The sequence below is a fragment of the Zeugodacus cucurbitae genome, chromosome 2 (assembly GCF_028554725.1).
Source record: "Zeugodacus cucurbitae isolate PBARC_wt_2022May chromosome 2, idZeuCucr1.2, whole genome shotgun sequence".
In the NCBI taxonomy this organism is placed as follows: Eukaryota; Metazoa; Arthropoda; class Insecta; order Diptera; family Tephritidae; genus Zeugodacus; species Zeugodacus cucurbitae.
In genome coordinates, this window is record NC_071667.1 from 7027939 (window position 1) to 7049131 (window position 21193).

At 31.5% G+C, this 21193-nt stretch overlaps 1 protein-coding gene across 2 annotated transcripts in view; it reads left to right on the forward strand.

Moving 5' to 3' along the window:
• Nucleotides 1-21193, forward strand: part of LOC105210054 (probable serine/threonine-protein kinase DDB_G0282963) — a 242087-nt gene that overhangs the window by 156421 nt on the left and 64473 nt on the right. The window contains exon 1 of one of the 2 annotated variants that reach the window (XM_029038988.2): nt 4917-5718. The exons of the other annotated variant lie outside the window; for it this stretch is intronic. The gene's annotated coding sequence lies outside the window, so the exon portion shown is untranslated. Of the gene's footprint in view, nt 1-4916; nt 5719-21193 lie in introns of those variants that run through there. 2 annotated transcript variants of the gene reach the window in all.

Here is a 21193-nt window from a genome sequence, read left to right on the forward strand (position 1 = left end):
ATACACTTTTAATTTATGTAAATCAAAGTATTCGCCGATTCAGCCGCTTCTTCTCTGTGCTTGTGTGTATATCCATGCGGCTTTAAGCTGCCTACTTCTAGTTATAGCTGTCAGCAGCTTCCGCTGTAAACCATTGAAATTTCAGTTAGGCCATTTAAATATCAATACCCCTCTGTCTTGTCCATCACACACACAAGCGCGCGCACAAAGAAAGCTTTCAGCAAAGCATCTCTATTCGTAATATCCAACGCATTTAAATCTACATGTTTACACAGCCATAAAAATCCGGTTGTTGTTGTACACGCTTTGAAAATCAATTCGTACACATCACAACACTTCACACATCTAATTTTGACCGCTTTCGATATTGTCAATCAATGGCACATCAATTTGAAAAAAGCGAAGCGCAAAGTGGGGAAGATTAAGTGTAGCATGAATACTTCGAAATTTTTTCTTCAGTTTTTACTAACTTCAGCAGTTTAGAGAGATTGTCTTTTATCACCAAATGCCGTTTAGAATTCTGCTATTTTCTTTTGTCCACTGAGCTATTCAGGCGACTGTTGGAAAATAAAAGTTCATACAAAATTCTTTGATTAGGAATTAGTGCGTTTGTGAGTGTGCGCAAATGTGTGGCATTAATAAGCATGGCGGCAGCAAACTTTCTTCCGCTTTTTTGTTCACTTATTAAACCTTTGATTTTGTTGTTGTGTGTGTGTTTATGAGTGCCAAAATCTTAAATTTGTTGAGCCGTTAGAGCTATATAACTATATAATTTATATTTTCTGCGGAAAAAATCAATTTATTTGAGTGCTTTCATTGTACATAAATATCACTCAATCAGGCTCAGTTCAAGGAAGGGTTGTGTTCGGTCCCACGAGCTTCGCGGAATTTTCTATTAGACACGAATTAAATTGAAATCGTTTAGTTGAAGCTGACTAACTCTTAAGGCTCTTCATTTCATATTATAAAACTGTCCGGTAAGAGATCTTCAAGGGGTCCCTCATGGGCTTGTGGAATCGAACAATATTGTAAGGTTTGTTTGACCTAGATGCACCCTATTCAATAGAACATGCCACATGAAGGGGAAAAATATGAGACTAGAATTTTTTTTTTTCAAGTTCGAATTCAGTTCAATTATTTTATAATAGCTAATAGCCTCGATATAAGCGATGTCACCAGGTATACCAAGGAGTACACTCCAAATAGAATACAAAGCTTGGTCAAGCCTTGAGCTTTGTTTATGTTGGTTAGAAAATCCCCGCACATTTTCCCACATATGACAAGCCTGAACACAAGTCATGTACTCTCATCTTATGAGCTATTAAGTCAGCTTAACTTAATAATACACTAACTGAACTTAAATAGACGTTCAGACGTGAGACGTTCACAACGCACAACAAAGAGAATAACAGCGCTTGTAATATTTTTAACTTTTCTATATAAAAAGCAGTCAAGAAAACGCTACTGCTCTTAACGCTTGCTCAGAACACAAAAATTCCAAATCGAAGAGCAAAAACTTTATCGAGTGCTAAGAGCGCAAGCGTGAGCGTTGCTTTTCTAGCGGCCGGTAAGCGTTTAGTGTCGCTTGTAAGCGCTGCTCACTAGATCGCAGCCGTTTTGTGGCTATGCGCAAAGGCAGCATATGTTTCTTCTAGCCAGAGCTCTTTAAGCACACAAAATAAAATTTGAGTAATCTCTTGTTGCCACCGCTAGACAACTGGTGTGTCTTTGCTGTTTGCTTTTGTTTTCAATGGTTATGGCTTTTCTCAGCACCGGCCGCGGGCACAGGTTGCTTTGTTTGGCAGTTGTTTGCTTTTTCTTGTTTCTTTTTATTGTTTTTACCGCTCGCTTGTAAAGCAGACCGCTATGAGCTGAGCTGAGATTTGTTAAGCGATAATGAAACATATACAAAATGTGTGCTAAGCTTAGACTATTCGATTTTTCGTTTGGTTCCCAAGAGTCGAACGCTGAGGTGACCACTAAGCGTGTGCGCGCACATCGCTGCTCAGCTCTCAACCAGCGCGCCATAACCTGCCAGTAGAGTCAGAGTGCGCGGCGCGCGGCAAAGCTGACTATTGAGCTGGAACATAAGCTCGTAACTATGCGATACTCTAATAGCTGTGTACACCGTTTGAACTATAGCTGACCGCTGCACCGCTTCTGAACTGTTTGCAGCGCGCTCTGCCGTTGTCGCCGCCGCTGTTAGCTTTTAGCCAGCGCTACATTTATGGCAAGCTGTCGCTATTATTACTATTTGCTGCTGCTGCTAGTGCTATTGCTGGTGGTGCTGCGCTGCAGCGACTGCTGCTGTCGGCCAACAACTTCTTGGACATGATTTGTGATTTAGTTCAGTTTCGAGTGTGGCGCGTTTCGTGCACGCCAACCGCTACATTTTTTGTGTCGGTCGAATTCGGTCGATTTTTTCGTTTTTTTTTTTGTTTCGTCTATGAATTATTAGCGTCATTCGCCGCTGTGTCTTTGGCTTGATGAACTTTTTCGTTTCATTTGCGCTGTTTCGGAAGTACGCCGGTCGCACCTTTTGCAGCGCAAAAACGATTTGTTTTCCGTCGGCAAAGTTGTGATTTCCGTTTAAGTGACAGTCGGAATTGGCAAGCCGGTCAATTGCTGAAAATCAATAAAAATCAAAGTAAAATATTTTGGAATTTCTGAATTTCCGTTGGAAACTAGGTGTGGAAAGCGTGTTTGTTGGCGTAGTCTATGGATAAAGTGTAAGCCGAAAGTTAATTGGCGGCGTTAAATTAAATAAACAAAAGTATGCAAAACGAGTTTATAATAAAAAATTATTCAATTATAATTCTTAGAAACAAGCTTTTGTATATAACTTGGGAAAGAAAAGAAAATATATTGTGTATTGTGTAAAGTGCTAAAAGAAAATATAAACAAGAGACTGTATGTAACTACAATTCTACCTCCAGGAAGATAATATTTCCTCAGAATTTTCCCCAATATTATTCGTCCAACGCTCCGTCTTCTTCTGTTTTTTGGCGTCTTCGTGAGTCCTAGGTCTTTTTGTACTAAAAATTTGAGAATGGATGGCTTTCCAGGCATATTATCCATATACCTCTCATAAATATATATATATGGGGCCTTAAAAACCTATGCTCCGATTTCAGCGATTTTTAGAATGGGGCTGCCACACTATTAACATAGTATTTGTGCAAAGTTCTGCACCGATATCTTCACTAGTGCTTACTTTATATATTGTAATGTAAACGATTCAGATCACCTTCAAAGTTCTGGTATATAGGAAGTAGGCATGGTTGTGAAGCGATTTGGCCTATTTTCACAACATATCATTGGGATGTAAGGAAACTATTACAAACCAAGTTTCATTGAAATCGGTCGAGTAGTTCCTGAGATATGGTTTTTAACCCATAAGTGGGCGACGCCACGCCCATTTTACATTTTGTAAAAAAATCTGAATGCAGCTTCCATCTGCCATTTCTTATGTGAAATTTAGTGTTTCTGACGTTTTTCGTTAGTGAGTTCACTTTTAGTAATTTTCAACCTAACCTTTGTATGGGAGGTGGGCGTGGTTATTATCCGATTTCTTTCATTTTTGGACTGTACTAAGAAATGCCTAAAAAAACGACTGCAGAAAGTTTGGTTTATATAGCTCTATTGATTTGCGAGATATGTACAAAAAACCTATTTGGGGGCGGGGCCACGCCCACTTCCCCAAAAAAATTACATCCAAATATGCCCCTTCATAGTGCAATCCATCATACCAAATTTTATTTCCAAAGCTTAATTTATAGCTTAGTTATGGCACTTTATGTGTTTTCGGACGGACGGACGGACAGACAGACATTCGGATTTGAACTCCACTCTTCACCCTGATCACTTTGGAATATATAACCCTATATCTAACTCGTTTAGTTTTGGGTGTTACAAACAACCGTTATGTGAACAAAACTATAATACTCTCTTTAGCAACTTTTGTTGCGAGAGTATAAAAACATCATAGAACTCCTCATTTGCTCGATATTGACTAACTATATCTAGGAATACTTTCTTAATATCAAAATATACTCAACAAAGATAAGTAGGGATTCACCCAAAGCCTTCCACAATGCTTTGCTCCACATTAGTGTTGAGCTGTTTAGTCGAAGAGACCTAAACCCATATGAATGTCTTCTTTCGACGAGTACTTCCAAAGTCCACACAAATATATGAAAATTTCGAATTCGGATACGGCAAAATTCAATGAATTGAACCAATCTGAATCATACAATCTATAGGATATGTTTATATAGCCTATAATCCTATTTAGTCGTGTCCAAATGGATCAGAAATTAATTAATCATCGACAATCTGTTTCGGAAATCATATTTCTTTGCACATTAACCATTGCATGAAATATCCGGAAAAAGAGTCAAATTGGGCTTCAATTGATTAGAAACTCTGAGCTGCTGAAGGTTACTATATTGAATTGGAACAGCGTAGCTCAAAATTTTAACCCAACTAGATAATTCTCTAAAATCAGAAAAGTAAATTATAAAATAAATAGTTCATTTCCATATTCAACACACTGCCGGAAGCATTATTGAATGAGCAGTGTGTGAGAGCAAAGCAATAATATATATCAAATTTTGATTTTATATACTCAAAATGGAATAATTTAAAAGTCAAGTACATAATAAACAAAATCATTCTTAAAAGTCTAATATTCATTAATTTATTACCAAAAATTATTATTTTACACTTTTGTGGAATATTTATTTATTTCTCAACACAAGACATGCAAAGTGCTCTAATTTATATGGCTACTCACATCAAATGCCACAAATTGAACGCAATACAATTTATAATAGCGAAAAAAATGACGCTAGAATTTTTATAAAAATATTCACACAAGAATAAGTGATGCTATTTCATATAAAAACTAACGAAAACGGAAACTGTTTATTTTCCAGCCAAAAGGCGGAAACCACTCGTACACCTATTCCATTATAATATTTATTTATTTTTGAAGCATCTTCCTCGCTGCATATAATTATTTATTATTTATGAAAAAAAATGTAAAAACTCGTGAAAATTGTGTGCGTAATTTGTATGAGGGTGTGTGTGTTTATTTGTTTTGGCTGAGAAAATGACCAACGCCACTTTTGCTTTGTTGTGTGTGTGTGAAGATGATGATGATGAGGAAGCAGTCAAACAAAATATTTTAATGAAATATGTTGTTGTTGCACTTGCGGCACGTCATAGTTGACAGCTTTTTATTATTGCGGGAACACGAAAGCAAAGTGGCAAACCGATAGCTTTAACTAGAGGGCAAATAGACCAAGAAGAAATAGCGACGAAACTAATACGTTGAGTGGCAAGCCAAAGCAAATAGTAAGCAGCGTGGAAATTCACAGAGAACTATTAATTTATGGCGCCAAAGCAGCAGTGTCAAATACAAAAATGAAGTTGGTGCAAAAGAAAATAAAATAAAAAACAAAAATAATAAATAGTGTGAAAAACGTGTGAATTTTGTTTGTGTTTGTTTTTTCAGCGCCGCTTAACAGCCAAATCATCAGCTGGAAAGACAGCGGAAGGCAAAATTTTGTGGAAAATTTTTGGTGCAAGTTGTGTTAAATTAACAAATATACGCAATCAATTGAAAAAAAAATATATACTCATGCTGACCGTTAACTATATTTTACTCGAAAATAGCAAACAATTTTATAGCAACTTGTAAGCAGTATTAAAGATGTAAGTGGAAACAAATATTTTTATTTTTCTTTAAGAGAGACTATTTTTTCAAGATATTTTGATACAAATCAATTTGTTACTGTTTTCGATAAATTTATATTTCTAATGCGCCAAAATGTTGGCCTTCTTTATTAAATCTGATAAAGCGAAAATACAGCATATACTTCATACATTCTGTAGTCTACTTTTTGGCAATAAGTGCTTTAGGGGAACGAAATTTTCGATAAAATCGCAATTACTAGGACAAAAAAGGCAATATGTTCAATAAATATTTAAAAAAAATGTTTTAAAATTCATATAAAATAAAAATCCTCTAATAATATTTATCACAAATAATAATTTAGCAGTGGTCAATATGAATAAGCAGTGGTCAATATAAAAAAAAAAATACAAACGAATACAGCGAAAGCTCTTTATTCGCGGGCTATATGTTCCATAAATATGCCGCGAATACAGAAACCGTGAATACGGGATGGTAATTTATATGGGATTATAGGGGATATGTTCCTAGGTGACAAAAAAAAAACAAATAGGTATATAAAAAGAAAAATTGATTTAATTGAAGTTTTGGGACATTTTAATTAATTATCTTAAGGCTTAGGCAATGGTTTGAAGAATTATGTAATTTTTTCTTGCTTGGCAGCAAAAGCTCCTTCAATTCAGACTGATACACAGCAGTCGCATTAGCAATTTGTCTCTTAAAAATTAGACTTCGTTCCCTAGACGGATCAATGTTCATAAAGAAATCGCAGAGCTCCAAGTCGGTTTCAGTCAAATCTTCATCTTGCGATTCAAGCAATTCCTGAATGTCACTTGATTCTATCTGCTCGAACCCATCTCGTCCTATTCCATTCGCGATTTAAAAATAAGAAATAAGTATCGTGGTTGGCGAAAAAATTAAAATAAATTCACAAGTGATCTAGTCGGGTGTGCTCATATAATTAAGCCAATGTAACGAAACCTTAGCAATCACGATCTGTGTAAAAAAAAAATTATTAAAAAAGTGAAGAGCTTATTGGTTCCATTTAATTTAAAGTGTTTTTGAAAGTTTAAAAAAAAATGGGTAAGAACAAAAGTTCAGTTCCATGTGAGCTCCTTCTATATGGAAGTATTACCAAAAGTTCAAAAATATTGCGAAAATAGTGGAATATTTAACATTTTCTTGTAATAAGTTCTATTTTACTTAATAATTAGTCCATTTGACAAGAATATTGGTTGGATACCTATTATGTATGTACTTATTAGATCCGCGAATAAAAAAATTTTTAGTCGCGAATATAGAAATTGGGTCTCATTTTTTTAATCCGCGAATAGTGAAAACGCGAATAAAGGATGCGCGAATAAGGAGCTTTTACTGTATTTCAAGGTTCCTTATCAGTCTCTAGTATCCATAAATTTAAGAATAAAACACATAATAATATTACCAAAGTTTTAAAATAGACACAGTAAAACCGCTTTTTATCAACCGTGATTAGGCATATTTTCGTTCCAACACAAAAATTTCAATAAACTCCGCTGTTTTTGGAATACCCATCGTAACCAGTATCAACGGCTTATAGTAAAAAGAGATTTACTAATTAATGCCTCAACACGCTTTTATACTTTATGATACGAGTTTCGATAAAAATAAAAATTCACACAAATAAACCAAAACAAAAAACTATCGTTCGCATTTCCAGTTCAAAACAGTAAATTTTAGTTGCCGCTCAACAGCAAACTAAGAAACTGCAAAAAATAAAAAATAGCAAAATGGCAGCAGATACATTTAAACTATTTATATTATGGCATTTCAAGCGCACGGATATAAATAATAAGAGATCTGTGCTACACAAAGCACCACAAAAGTTCATTAAAAACTGAAAAGCACCAAACAAAAGATCAAATGCTGCGAATGTACAGTTCTAAGCCGTGCTGCTGATTAAAATGTTAAGCTCAAGTGTGTGCTTTTTTGCTGTATTTGCTTGCTTTTCACTTGGCAACTCTTCTCACACAAATCGCAAAGTAGCAGAGAAAAAATCTTATTTTTTCGTCACATAAATTAAATTTTTATTAGTTATAATTATAATTTACTGCTCACTTAGTATTACAGTGTTTTGCTCTTTTGTTTCGCATTTCATAAATTTCTGTGTTTATCAAATATTTATATATTCACATTTCCTGTTTGCTGCTACGATTTTTCCCCCCAATCGCTTTAAGTAGTTTAATGTCTTGATTCTTTTGTTGTTTTTTCTTTCATTTTTGTTTTTTATTTTTTGTTATTTTTGATAAGATTTTTGTACGTTCTGCAACACTATTTTATTACATTTGTTTTATACGTGTGACATTTTTTCTTTCCTCTTATTTTCTATTTTTTTCTATAATTAAACACATTAAATTTAGCGCTGATTTATTTATTTGTTTTGCTTAATCTTTTTGGAGATTCCACTTTTTTGGCGCTTAACAACCACAATATTCCCAAGATTTATTTTGATTCCAGCATTTTGCACTCTTTTAGTTTCTTTCGTAATTTATCAGCTTACCAATTTCTGAAATCTTTGGTTCTGAACGCTATTGACGTCACAAGAGGTTTGGCATTAAGTGGCCTTTTATGAGATTTCTCAATTGAAGTCACCGTAGCTTCAGTTTTTATATTTTTTCATTTTTTATTTTTAAAATATTTTTAAAATATATTTTAATGTTTATTTTTTATTATTTTATTTTATTTTATTTTATTTTATTTTATTTTATTTTATTTTATTTTATTTTATTTTATTTTATTTTATTTTATTTTATTTCACTTTATTTTATTTTATTTTATTTTATTTTATTTTATTTTATTTTATTTTATTTTATTTTATTTTATTTCATTTTATTTTATTTTATTTTATTTGTTAATTTATCAAATTTTTAATTATTTATTTATTTTTATCATTATTAATTTATAATTTGTTTTGTGTCGCGCTTTCTTGTTGTCTTATACTGCAGACAATTAAATGCCAATAACTATTGTGCTCCAATTAGTTGTCAAAAGCGTTTTTCTATTATCGCCTCGAGTGTATTTACAAAATTTGATTGACACATCCATTGCTGCAGTGTTGGTTTATGAATTAATTCCAAGAAATTTCTGTAAGCAAATTATTTACACTTATCACTTTCTACTTTAGTTTGGTTATGAGATACCTGAAAAATTGATAGAGTTAACAAAAAGAGAAGACTATGTCAAAAAACTTAAGTTTTCAAAATATAAATTTTATAAATATTTTATATTTTATTTAAAGAATGATGATACTAATATGAAATTTTTACATTGAATTTAAAAAAAATCGAGTGAAATCATAAAACAAATTTCTACAAAAAAAATCAAAAAAATATTTTAAATTTAAGAAATTACCAAACAATAATGTGCAAAAAAAAACAGTAGTGTCCACCCAGTAAACCGAAAAACATATTCTACAACACTTCTGTGCAGAATATTTCTTGCTTTTACCAAATATTGACCTCTTTTGCATACGCCAAAAGTTGAAGAACTTAACAAATACAACAACAACAAACATTTTTCATCTTCGCAAATAAGCACCTTGCGCACAACGCCCAACCTTAACGGGGCGCTCTAAGCACCATAACAGCAGCAAGTAACCAAACCAACAAGTATAGTTATTAAAACTACAAAAAAAATACAAAAAACTACAAAAAAAAAATCCACAAAAAATTGCAAAAAAAATCCCAAAAACTACAATAAGTTGCTGAAAAAAAATTGGCAAGAAGAATTAGCAGAAATAAAATGTTGTTTTTACAAATTAGTCAGTGGCAAAAATGATTAATCGCTTCACATGTGCAGCTCAGCCAGAGGTGAGCGACGCATGCGCTTAGGAAAATTGCTGGGCGAAAATAATTTGCAAAAAAACACACAAAAAACTGTGCAAAGTGTACATTGGTGAAGTCAAAATAAAATTAAACAATTAACACAAGCTAAATAAGCGCAAAAATGTATACAAAGAAACAACAAAAAGCGGCAAAAAAATTCGCAAAAAATTTTGCAAAAAAAAAAACTCAACACAAAAAAAGGCAAATGAGCTGCTTGTGAATTTAAGCAAATGCGGCATTCTTTACAGCAACTTTTTTTCTCGCTACGAATACACACACTCGCACACATTCATTCTTGGCACGATTTGCCTCCACTACTCTGTGTTGTTTTGGGTAGGTGTTGCCGGAAGATATTTTCTCAAGTTGTACGCCTCTCGTAAAATCGGTCAATATTCAGCTTTGCCTTGCCGCCGCTAAAAGCCACAAAACTCGAAAATGCAGCGCAACCCAACCCCTGACACACCGCCACTCCGTCTCCACACAACTCTCACCCATACAACTAATGTGGCTCGCCGCAAAAACCCAATACTTGATTTAGTAATCGCCTGCCTAATTAGTTAATTACATGCTAAATTAACTTGTAATTATTATAAATGCGCCATTGCTACAGTTTATTTTTGTGCATTTCGCATATTTCTGCAACAGAATTTTTGGCGATTTTTGTTATTTTGAGTTTTTACTATTTCATTTTTTTCTGACTTTAGACTACTCGCACTAATTACCCCAACGAATGCCAGCTGAATGACAGTCATTAACAAATGGTGGTTATTTACGAACGATTTTTTATGTTCTGAATTATTATAATTTATATATAATTGCAACTTCATTATATGCAAGTATCGCTGGTTGTCTGACACGCCTTTTTACAAAAATTTGTATTTTTCATAATCTCTTAATAAATTTCATACAGATCCTAACATAACCTCTAATTAGCTCGAATTCGAAAAATTTCAAATTTTCTTAGTACTAAAAGTATTTTTTAAAATTCACTTCACTTCACTTAAAACAAGTATTACGAATCATGCTCGGGTCCACAAGCATCTAGTATTACACCTCCTATTACTTTGGTTCGTATACTTAATCTGGTGTTGCTTTTGTTGTTGTTGAGATGAGTAATATTTTGAGAACATTCATCACAATCTTTAGAATGCTACATTCGTCTTTATAAAGAAACGATCATAACTATCAATAATTCTCATCCATTAGTCCTTACTTAAAAAAGGTCATGTTGTCAGCTTCACTTCCAATTATTGATGTGATTCCATATCATAATACTTCACTAACAGTTCGTTCCATCATTTGATTATATCATTTTATTCAGAAAAACTCAATTTATCTTATTGAAAGATTAATATTCAGGAATTCATTACGAAATCAAGTTCTATGTAAATTCTATGTCATACTTGGTCTTCTTAAAATCCATATGACCATTTTCTTAATGACTTTGTCGTATAGCGTAATGATCTATCAGAATTATTAGTTAAGAACAGAGGTAAAATTTTTAAGATATCAAATCTTTAATCATCCATCTGCAATAGTTGTGTCTTTCATATCACAAAGCAATTTCTTGTAGTAGTATTTGATTCTTCTTCACCAAAAATTCCAGCTAAGTTGAAAATAGTCAGTTTCTATACTATTTATAACGCTGATGTTTTTGTCTTCGGTTTGACTGTCCATATTTCCCTATATTACAAATTTTTCAGTAGCTTTCTGAAGTTATTGGAACATTGCCAGCTTTTCTAGTAATAATATATACCAAAATGGTTCGAGAATTGGATAGAAAATAAGATATATGAAGATTGCTTTTACCATTCCAACTAGAATTAAACAACATTTAGCATATTTATGGAAAATATAACAGAAGTTCCATACATTTTTCTTTAGAAAGAGTCTAAGAGAAGCTATATTTTTTGATATTTTTGATATTTTGGACCGGTGTTTAGTTCCATTTCCTCCATAATAAAATGCAGCCTTCTCCAATATTAATTTCAAACCTCTGTGCACGCGCATAACCTAAAATCATTTAGTTGATTGAAAAACTCATTTTTAACGCTCGTGCGCTTCTCTATTGTCTTGAAGGCAGCTAATCAAAACATTTGACGCCTCTCATCTTGCAGCTTGTGCGCCCTAAAAACGAAGTAATTAATGAAAATCAAAAGTGAATATATGCCTAAAATGCACACCCGACGAAATTTAATTATAGATAACGGTAATCAGTGTTACAGCGGCTCAATCAATGCCATCAAAAGCGCCAGCACAGCTGCTGTTAACGCCTAAGTAAGGGATACCGCTAGTCTAGTTACTACCGTTGCCTATAAATATACAATGATGTGTGGAAAAAATTTATCGATTTTCTAGACATGTTTTTAGAAGCACGCGCACTCACACAAGCACATATTTTCAACAAATTCAAATTGATTTTTACAAACTATTCGCAATGGAGCAATTAACTTAATGTTCGTCCGTTTGGAAATTTTGGCGTCCGATTTTTGTCTAATTAATTTACATGCGCTCTTTGATGGACTTACTTTGTTGCGATGTTTTTCCACGCTCTCCACTCAACACATTTCACTCGCATCCCTATCGGAAGTTGTAAATTCTCATCAGTTCAATCTCGTCAAATGGTCGAAATGCTTTGATTGTTTCATTACAGATGTAGTTGTACTATGTTGGAGTGGTGAAATTAAACCATTTCAATTTACCTCAATTTGCTTTAATTGCCAACAATTTATGGCGGTGTGTTGCTTTCTTTTCGCCACTTTGTTGCAAAGTCACTGTTGTTTGGTTTCGACGAGCTTGCAATGCTCAAAATTACAATTTTTGAAGTCAACAAATTTTACAAATTTTGAAGTGAATCATACACCAAGATTTTTTGTACTAAAAATTTTTACTAAGAAATGTGTACCAAATATTTGTACTAAAACTGAATCTAGATATGTTTAGTAAACATTTTTTCAAATATTTCACACTACAAAATGTGAACCATATCTTTGTACCAATAATTTCACAAAGTTTTCTATTGAAAAATATGTACTAAAATTTTGTACTAAAAATGTTGTATAAAAAATTTCTTATAAAAAATTTTGTATAAAAATGTTGTACTAAAAATTTTGATCTAAAAATTTTGTATAAAAATTAATAAATTTTTGTACTAAAAATATTGTACTAAAAAATTTGTACTAAATTTTTTTTTTATACTCTCGCAATTTTGTATTAAAAATTTTATAAACTCTGCATTTTTAAGCCATTTGCTGCGATATATGAATATTATAAAAATTCATTTCCCTGAAGTAGCTAAAGCCTTCATTTCTTCGGTAGTAACATTTACTCTATCAAAACGCTCGTATATCAATCCTTCCATTTCTCAGCACTCACTCTTTATCTTGATGTCTCCATAAAAAATTAAAATTATGCACACACCAGCAAATTTAAATTCAAAAATATTAAAAATTTCCAACCCACATCGCCGCTGTACCGCGTACGACTCGGGCGATATTTCATTACAGCATTTTTTCTCTATTTTCTAGCAGCTATGCTTACAAGCAAGCGTGTGTGGGAGTTTACGCTTTAGTTTTTATTTCGCGCTACTCCACTTTTTCCAAGCCAACTCACACTTGAACTCGCCGTCAACATTTAAATGTGCCGTTCGCGGCATGGCAATATTTTTGGTGATGATGAACCCAAAACAACTTGCCACAACTGTCCACGCAAACTGGTTGGTGGCATCTAACCGGCAGAGGTAACATACCCGCACGGAAATTCCATTTGATATGCATTACACTTTATTTATTTCTACTCAATTATTATTATTTTTATTTTCACTGTTTTTATTTTCGCCTTTATGAGAAATTAAATTTTTAAGTTTTTTGCTGCTTTTGTTTTTGTTAGCCATTTCTCATTACGTAGATATTGCGGAGTTGGCGGCCAGCGTATTGTTATTGTCATACATTTGGCTACTGTTGTTGCTATTGTTGTTGCTGTTACAATTTTTTTGGTCTAGGATATGCGGTGCGTTAGTGCTTAATATTGTTGTTGTTATTATTATTGATGTTATTGTTGTTGCTGGTACTTTACTTAAGTGCCTGTAAATTGGGTCAGCTGGAGGCTTCTCTCCACTTTAATTTCATGTGTCGTAAATTGTTGTTTACGGCTGAGAATCACTTTTACACACAGACACAAACACATGTATGCGCACAATTCGAGTGTGTTGGCGCGACAATAACGAGCTTTCCGGTGTCTTTTCGCATTTCTCTGCGCTGAAATGATTCTTTCTCCGTTGTTGTTGCTTGGTTTCGTTTTTCTCTCGTGTTGTTGTTGTTGTTGTTGCTGCATGCTTATTTTTGCATGACTTATGCGTACTTTGAAGCTGACAATTTTTCACATTCATTTCATTTTTTTTCCTCGTCATACAACCACCTGAAAGTAGTTAATTTCGACCATGTCTCATTGCCGACTTCCTAATGAAGCTGCCGCATGCTCATCTTTTTGGCTACCTGTTGTGTTCTTGTTGTTGTTGTCACCCTAATGAGAGCATATTATAAATGTGACATCACCATATAGGGTGCTGCTGTAGCAGCCAGTTAGCGTCGCGTTAGCAGCTGATTAAAGTCTAAACTCATGCTGAATTATGTGTAGACACGCAAGCAGCCGAAGTTGCTTTGATGCTCTGCATAGGAATTTCTCTGCGTTTTCTTCCAACCTTCACTGCTTCCTGTTAATGACCTAGTTGCTGTTGTTGCTGCGCATATGCCTACACTTTCTTTCGGTTATTTTCATTTAATTTGGTGCTTTTTTTTTTATTTCACTTTCCAACATTATTCATTAAAAGCACTCACACCAAAAGTACCCACATTTAATTACAACACGAGTTTCTTTCTTAAGTCTTTCGTTTGCGTAGCGCAGCGAATGAAAACCGAAAATACATTTTAATAGACTGTCGTGTCGACAGGTGCGTGCATGTGCCGTGGATTTGCGTGTGTGCTTGCGTGAAAATCCCATTAGTTAAAGTGTTGAAGTAGTTAAGTGGACACTTGGAGCTGCGTTTAACGGTAGCACTGTAATGACAAAGGAAAGTAGAAGTGGCTCTGCCAGCTACTTGTGCTAGATATTTGTACTCGTGTATGCACCGGAATTCCGAAATGTGCTGAGTGTGCAACTGAGTGTTTCCTCGAACCATGAACTGAGTGAAAGACATTTTTTGTATATTTTTGTAACTCGAAATCTATCAAATATCGAGGCAGGAAGTAGAAATCATTTAAATTTAATTATAAATTTTACATAAAAAAATTATTAGACCTAAACTTAAACATTATCATAACTTAAACTTAAACATAAACTTAAACTTAAACTTAAACTTAAACTTAAACTTGAACTTAAACTTAAACTTAAACTTAAACTTAAACTTAAACTTAAACTTAAACTTAAACTTAAACTTAAACTTAAACTTAAACTTAAACTTAAACTTAAACTTAAACTTAAACTTAAACTTAAACTTAAACTTAAACTTAAACTTAAACTTAAACTTAAACTTAAACTTAAACTTAAACTTAAACTTAAACTTAAACTTAAACTTAAACTTAAACTTAAACTTAAACTTAAACTTAAACTTAAACTTAAACTTAAACTTGAACTTGAACTTAAACTTAAACTTGGACTTAAACTTAAACTTAAACTTAAACTTAAACTTAAACTTAAACTTAAACTTAAACTTAAACTTGAACTTGAACTTAAACTTAAACTTGAACTTAAACTTAAACTTAAACTTAAACTTAAACTATCACATAAAATTCTGTAATTTTGAATTTTTAACATGAACTCAAACTTAAACGTAATTTTAAATTTATTTCAAACCTAAACCTAAACTTGAAAATCGTGTCAATACTGTTCATTGAACTCTTGCAGTTTCCGCAAAATTTGCATACTAGAAATGCAACAAAAACAGCTGTATTAATAAAAAAAACTAAAACAGATCAACCAATAAACTGCATTTCATGTCTTCAATGAGTGAGTTTACAATAAACGATAGCAGCAGCAACAAACAGCATCCGCCTAATCAAGCAATCAAAACAAAAATTTCCATTAATTCAGCTACTGAATAAATTTTGAGATTTCAAAAAGTAAATAGCTAAACAAAAGCCAAACATAACTCAGTTCCTGTTACATATATTACCTGCGGTTATTGTCTGCATTGTGGCTGATAATAACAATAACAATAACGATAACAGTAACAGTAACAGTTACAGTTACACAGTTAACTGACATTTTTAAACGCCAACGTCATAAGCCGCGCGTATTTTACGCTTCATTTCGTTGAACATGACATAGCGAACGATCGGTGATCGCAGACGACATTTACATGCTGAGCTGGGTCGCCGTTTAAAATAAAAGGTATGCATTTGCTGGGCGCAAAGCAGACACACGAAGGTTTAATGTTGTTTTTGTACGCTTGCGGGCGTCGCTGCCAACTTGTTTTGGCTTTTAAATATGTATGTAAATTTATTTTATTTTATTCGAGTTCACACAAACACCCAAAGCACTTATATATGTATATAAATAGATTATAATGAATAAAAAACTGGATGATGGGAATGCTGAAGATGACAAGCAAGAAACCACAAAAACAACCAAACAAAAATAAATAAATTAAAAATTATAAAAAATTTAAATGAAAGACACATATAAATATTAAGCAAAACATACGAAACAAACAAATTGGAGAAATGAATGTGTTACAGTTTAAAAAAGCAGACGAAAGTCACACACACATAACTAACGGTATTGCATGTACATATATGAAAAGAGTAGCTGACGCATAGCTTTCGTAGATACCGCCTCCGAGCCTTATCCGCTAATGCATAAGCTGAATTTACCGCTCGACGTCATTGTTAGCATAAATCCACCGCTCTTGAACTCGCTTCAAAATTCGAATATTTCAAGTTAAACTGTTCCATTAGCTGGTTTCCATTAGCTGGCCAACTGAGAATCACCAGCACCATATTTGCGGTCAGCATGGCAGCACTTCATGTCATTTTGTTGTTATGTCAGCTCGTTGTTGTGCCTTTGGACTACCTGCTGCTACCGCTGGTGATGCATTAGCTTTACATACGCACATAGCTTTTGACGGACGAGCATTCCTGCTGTTTGAATTCATTTAGTTTCGGCCTTTTGCTGGCAGATTCCTCAGATGTTGAACATGACGTTTTGCTGCCTCATCACATAAATGCACGCTTCTCACAATGGAAGATGATATACGTACATTTCAGAGTATCCACATATATGTACGCATATGTCATTGAAGTACTCATATGTTGTGACCTCATTCTGTCTGGCGACCGCGCAAACTATTTTAAGTGCCGACAAAAAGCGCTTAATATTTTTGATTACAAACAGCAAAAAATAATTCTTATTTATTGTGGATTGGTTAGCTGCAATTTGGATTTAAAATTAGTATTTGACTTAAACTTAAACTTAAACTTAAACTTAAACTTAAACTTAAACTTAAACTTAAACTTAAACTTAAACTTAAACTTAAACGTAAACTTAAACTTAAACTTAAACTTAAACTTAAACTTAAACTTAAACTTAAACTTAAACTTAAACTTAAACTTAAACTTAAACTTAAACTTAAACTTAAACTTAAACTTAAACTTAAACTTAAACTTAAACTTAAACTTAAATTTAAACTTAAACTTAAACTTAAACTTAAACTTAAACTTAAACTTAAACTTAAACTTAAACTTAAACTTAAACTTAAACTTAAACTTAAACTTAAACTTAAACTTAAACTTAAACTTAAACTTAAACTTAAACTTAAACTTAAACTTAAACTTAAACTTAAACTTAAACTTAAACTTAAACTTAAACTTAAACTTAAACTTAAACTTAAACTTAAACTTAAACTTAAACTTAAACTTAAACTTAAACTTAAACTTAAACTTAAACTTAAACTTAAACTTAAACTTAAACTTAAACTTAAACTTAAACTTAAACTTAAACTTAAACTTAAACTTAAACTTAAACTTAAACTTAAACTTAAACTTAAACTTAAACTTAAACTTAAACTTAAACTTAAACTTAAACTTAAACTTAAACATAAACTTAAACTTAAGAGACTTAAATTCAAAGTAAAATTAAACAAACAAAAATATACATTTAAATTTAAATAATTTTTTTAATTTTTACCACATAGTAAACCTCTTTTAGTAAGTATCTCACTCTTTCCTCGCTTTAAAAGTTTTCACTTTCTTATAAACAAATTAGCTTTTCATTCAACTTGAATAAGCAGCTAATTACTATCATAATAAATCTTGTTTCGACACTTGCAAAACGCCCGACTCCATTAAACGCACACAAACACACGCAGGCTTAATTAAGTAAGTACACGTAGTTATTAACCTAAACAAATTTCAATTCTACGGCACAAAGGTGCTGATATTACCAAAAAATGCGGAAAATGAAGAAATTAACGGTGTAAACATAAAAAATCCGAAATACAACGCATACAAACGCGGCATGTAAAGAAGAAATCTGTGTTTAAATTTCACTGACAGCGATCATCTTTCTTCATCACGACACAATGTGAGCTCCGCACAGGTGCGACTGCGTAGAATGAAAAGCTCATAAAAATGTGCATAAATACAAAATACACACAGAGACCAATGAGTTAAACGAATTTCTATAAATTACGGTTCATTAATGCTTACTTAGAGCGTTATGAATAAACATCGTGTATATAAATATAAATATGGATGTTTTCTTTTTGTATTCCAGCGCGTTTGTGTTCATTTAGCAGCTCATTGTTGTTTATATGCATGAGAAGTAGAAAATTAATTAAACATTAATCACGTTAATTCAGTGTGTGTGTGTTTGTTTGTATTTTAGTATGATTGCATTAAGAAGTACAGCTAGGAAGTTATAAATGAAGCATATGACAAACAAAAGAGGTGTGCGTATGTGCATATATGTATGTATGTCCTCTATATTTATCTAACGATTGGCGAATTCAAATATTCCTAGTTTGCTTTAAGTTTATTAACAAATTTTGTAACATTTCGTTCTAATTTGCAACATCACTTCTTCTATTTTCGGCTTTAACACTTTTTTTTTGTTTTTACAATTTGTTTACCTAATAGAATATCATAAAATAAGCTTCGCATAATTTGCACATAATTTGCTTAATAAACACAAACTTAAATGCATAAAGGCAGACAGCTAGTGACTATTTTTAGCGACGAAATTGGAGAATTAGCGCCCCGCCTCAATTTGTGCTTCATAACTTCTGCAGATTTTCTTTTTTTATAGCATTTATGTATTTTTGTATATAATTTTTTTATTTTTTATTTTATTTTATTTTATTTTATTTTATTTTATTTTATTTTATTTTATTTTATTTTATTTTATTTTATTTTATTTTATTTTATTTTATTTTATTTTATTTTATTTTATTTTATTTTATTTTATTTTATTTTATTTTATTTTATTTTATTTTATTTTATTTATTAGCATTTATGTATTTTTGTATATAATTTTTTTATTTTTTATTTTATTTTATTTTATTTTATTTTATTTTATTTTATTTTATTTTATTTTATTTTATTTTATTTTATTTTATTTTATTTTATTTTATTTTATTTTATTTTATTTTATTTTATTTTATTTTATTTTATTTTATTTTATTTTATTTTATTTTATTTTATTTTATATTATTTTATTTTATTTTATTTTTTTTATATTTTATTTTATTTTATTTTATTTTATTTTATTCTATTTTATTTTATTCTATTTTATTTTATTTTTTTTTTTTTATTTTATTTTATTTTGTTTATTTTATTTTATTTTATTTTATTTTATTTTATTTTATTTTATTTTATTTTATTTTATTTTATTTTATTTTATTTTATTTTATTTTATTTTATTTTATTTTATTTTATTTTATTTTATTTTATTTCATTTTTTTTTATTTTATTTTATTTTTTTATATTCTTATAGACAAGTCAGGTTCGTCGCTTAAGTCTTTCGTTTTCGCTTTGAACAAACCCTTTGCTTGTACGCGCCTGCATTCTTCGGTTGTTGTTGTGTTATTGTAACAAAACCTACACGCTTGTAGTAAAATCTTTTTGTTTTCACTTACATTTTATTTTATTGTTGCTTTTGTTTTTATTCCCTTTTTTTAGCGACCCATTCATTGGCTTACATTACATTACAATGCCAAAAATTATCTCGCACTTATATTCAGTCTTAATTGGCATTTTTGCGCACAGGCATACACACACACAAACATATTTCACGATATTTTTTATCTTGCCTCAGTTTTACTGACTTTTTTATCACATTTTTTTTTCATTTTATCTGTTGCATTTTTTATGCCCAATTTTTATTTTTCTTCGGCGCTTTATTCTTCTACAAAAATTTGGCAATGACACTTGCGGTCAAAATATGTTCAACCGAAAATCAAGTTAATTAGCTCCAAAAATGGGTGAGCATACGGAAAATAACTGACCATGCAGACCCGTCATGTCGCGCAGCCGTCAGGCATTCTGGCGCACAATAGCTTGTTGGTCATACAATTGAGTGTGTGTGTGTGTGCGTGAGTGCATGTTTGCTGTAGATTTTGGTATGTGGGGCTTTGCCCGAAGGTTATATTTGTGTCAAGGGGTGTCTCATTTTTGCGGCAATTTCACCTTGACAGGACTACAATTTTCGTATTCGTTTTTTTTTTTTGCTTTTGGTTTTTCGTACAATTCTGTGTGAGGTCAATAAGGGAAATTAATGCTTTTGTAAATATTTTAAATTTAATAATATAATTGCATATATAATATATATGTAAGTTGTGCATCAAAAATACTTATTTTCTGCTATGGAATTCTTATACTAAATTTTTTTTATATTTTTTTGGTGATCCAATCGTCAATGGCATTAATATCCGATATATAATATTGTTTGACTTATTTCTCTTCTCTTGTGAGTAAGAATAATCATATGACACTCAGTTTATATATAATTCTTATAAGCTTAAGAAATCGATAGACTAGTCTAAATTAATCTATCGAGCAAAAAAGTAGGAAACTCATATATTTAGTTATTAATGAATTTGAAGTTGTGCATCAAAAATACTTATTTTCTGCTATGGAATTCTTATACTAAAACATGTTATTGAATTTTGGACTTCCAGAACTCTCCAGCGTGTAAATATTATGAAGTCTGGATAGAACTTTAGAAAAGCGATTATTATTAGAAAAAATTGTATACTTTTTTGGTGAACCAATCGTCAATAGCATTCATATCCGATATGTAATATTGTTTGCTCATTTCACTTCTCTTGTGAGTAAGAATAATCATATGCCACATACAATTATAATTCTCACAAGTTTAAACGAAATCTCTAGTCTAGTCTAGATTAATCTATCGAACAAAAAAGTAGGAAACTCATATATTTAGTTATTAATGAATTTAAAAATTATGAAAATATTAATTAAAAATTAATAAGCTAATTTCGAATGCATTGAATAAATATAAAGAATATCGCTGCCAGCAGATAAGAAATTAACGAGACAGCATACAAATGAAGTTATTAATAAACAAGCTAAAAAATAAGAACACAAAGGTTTCAACTTCTTTTATACCAAACAATGTG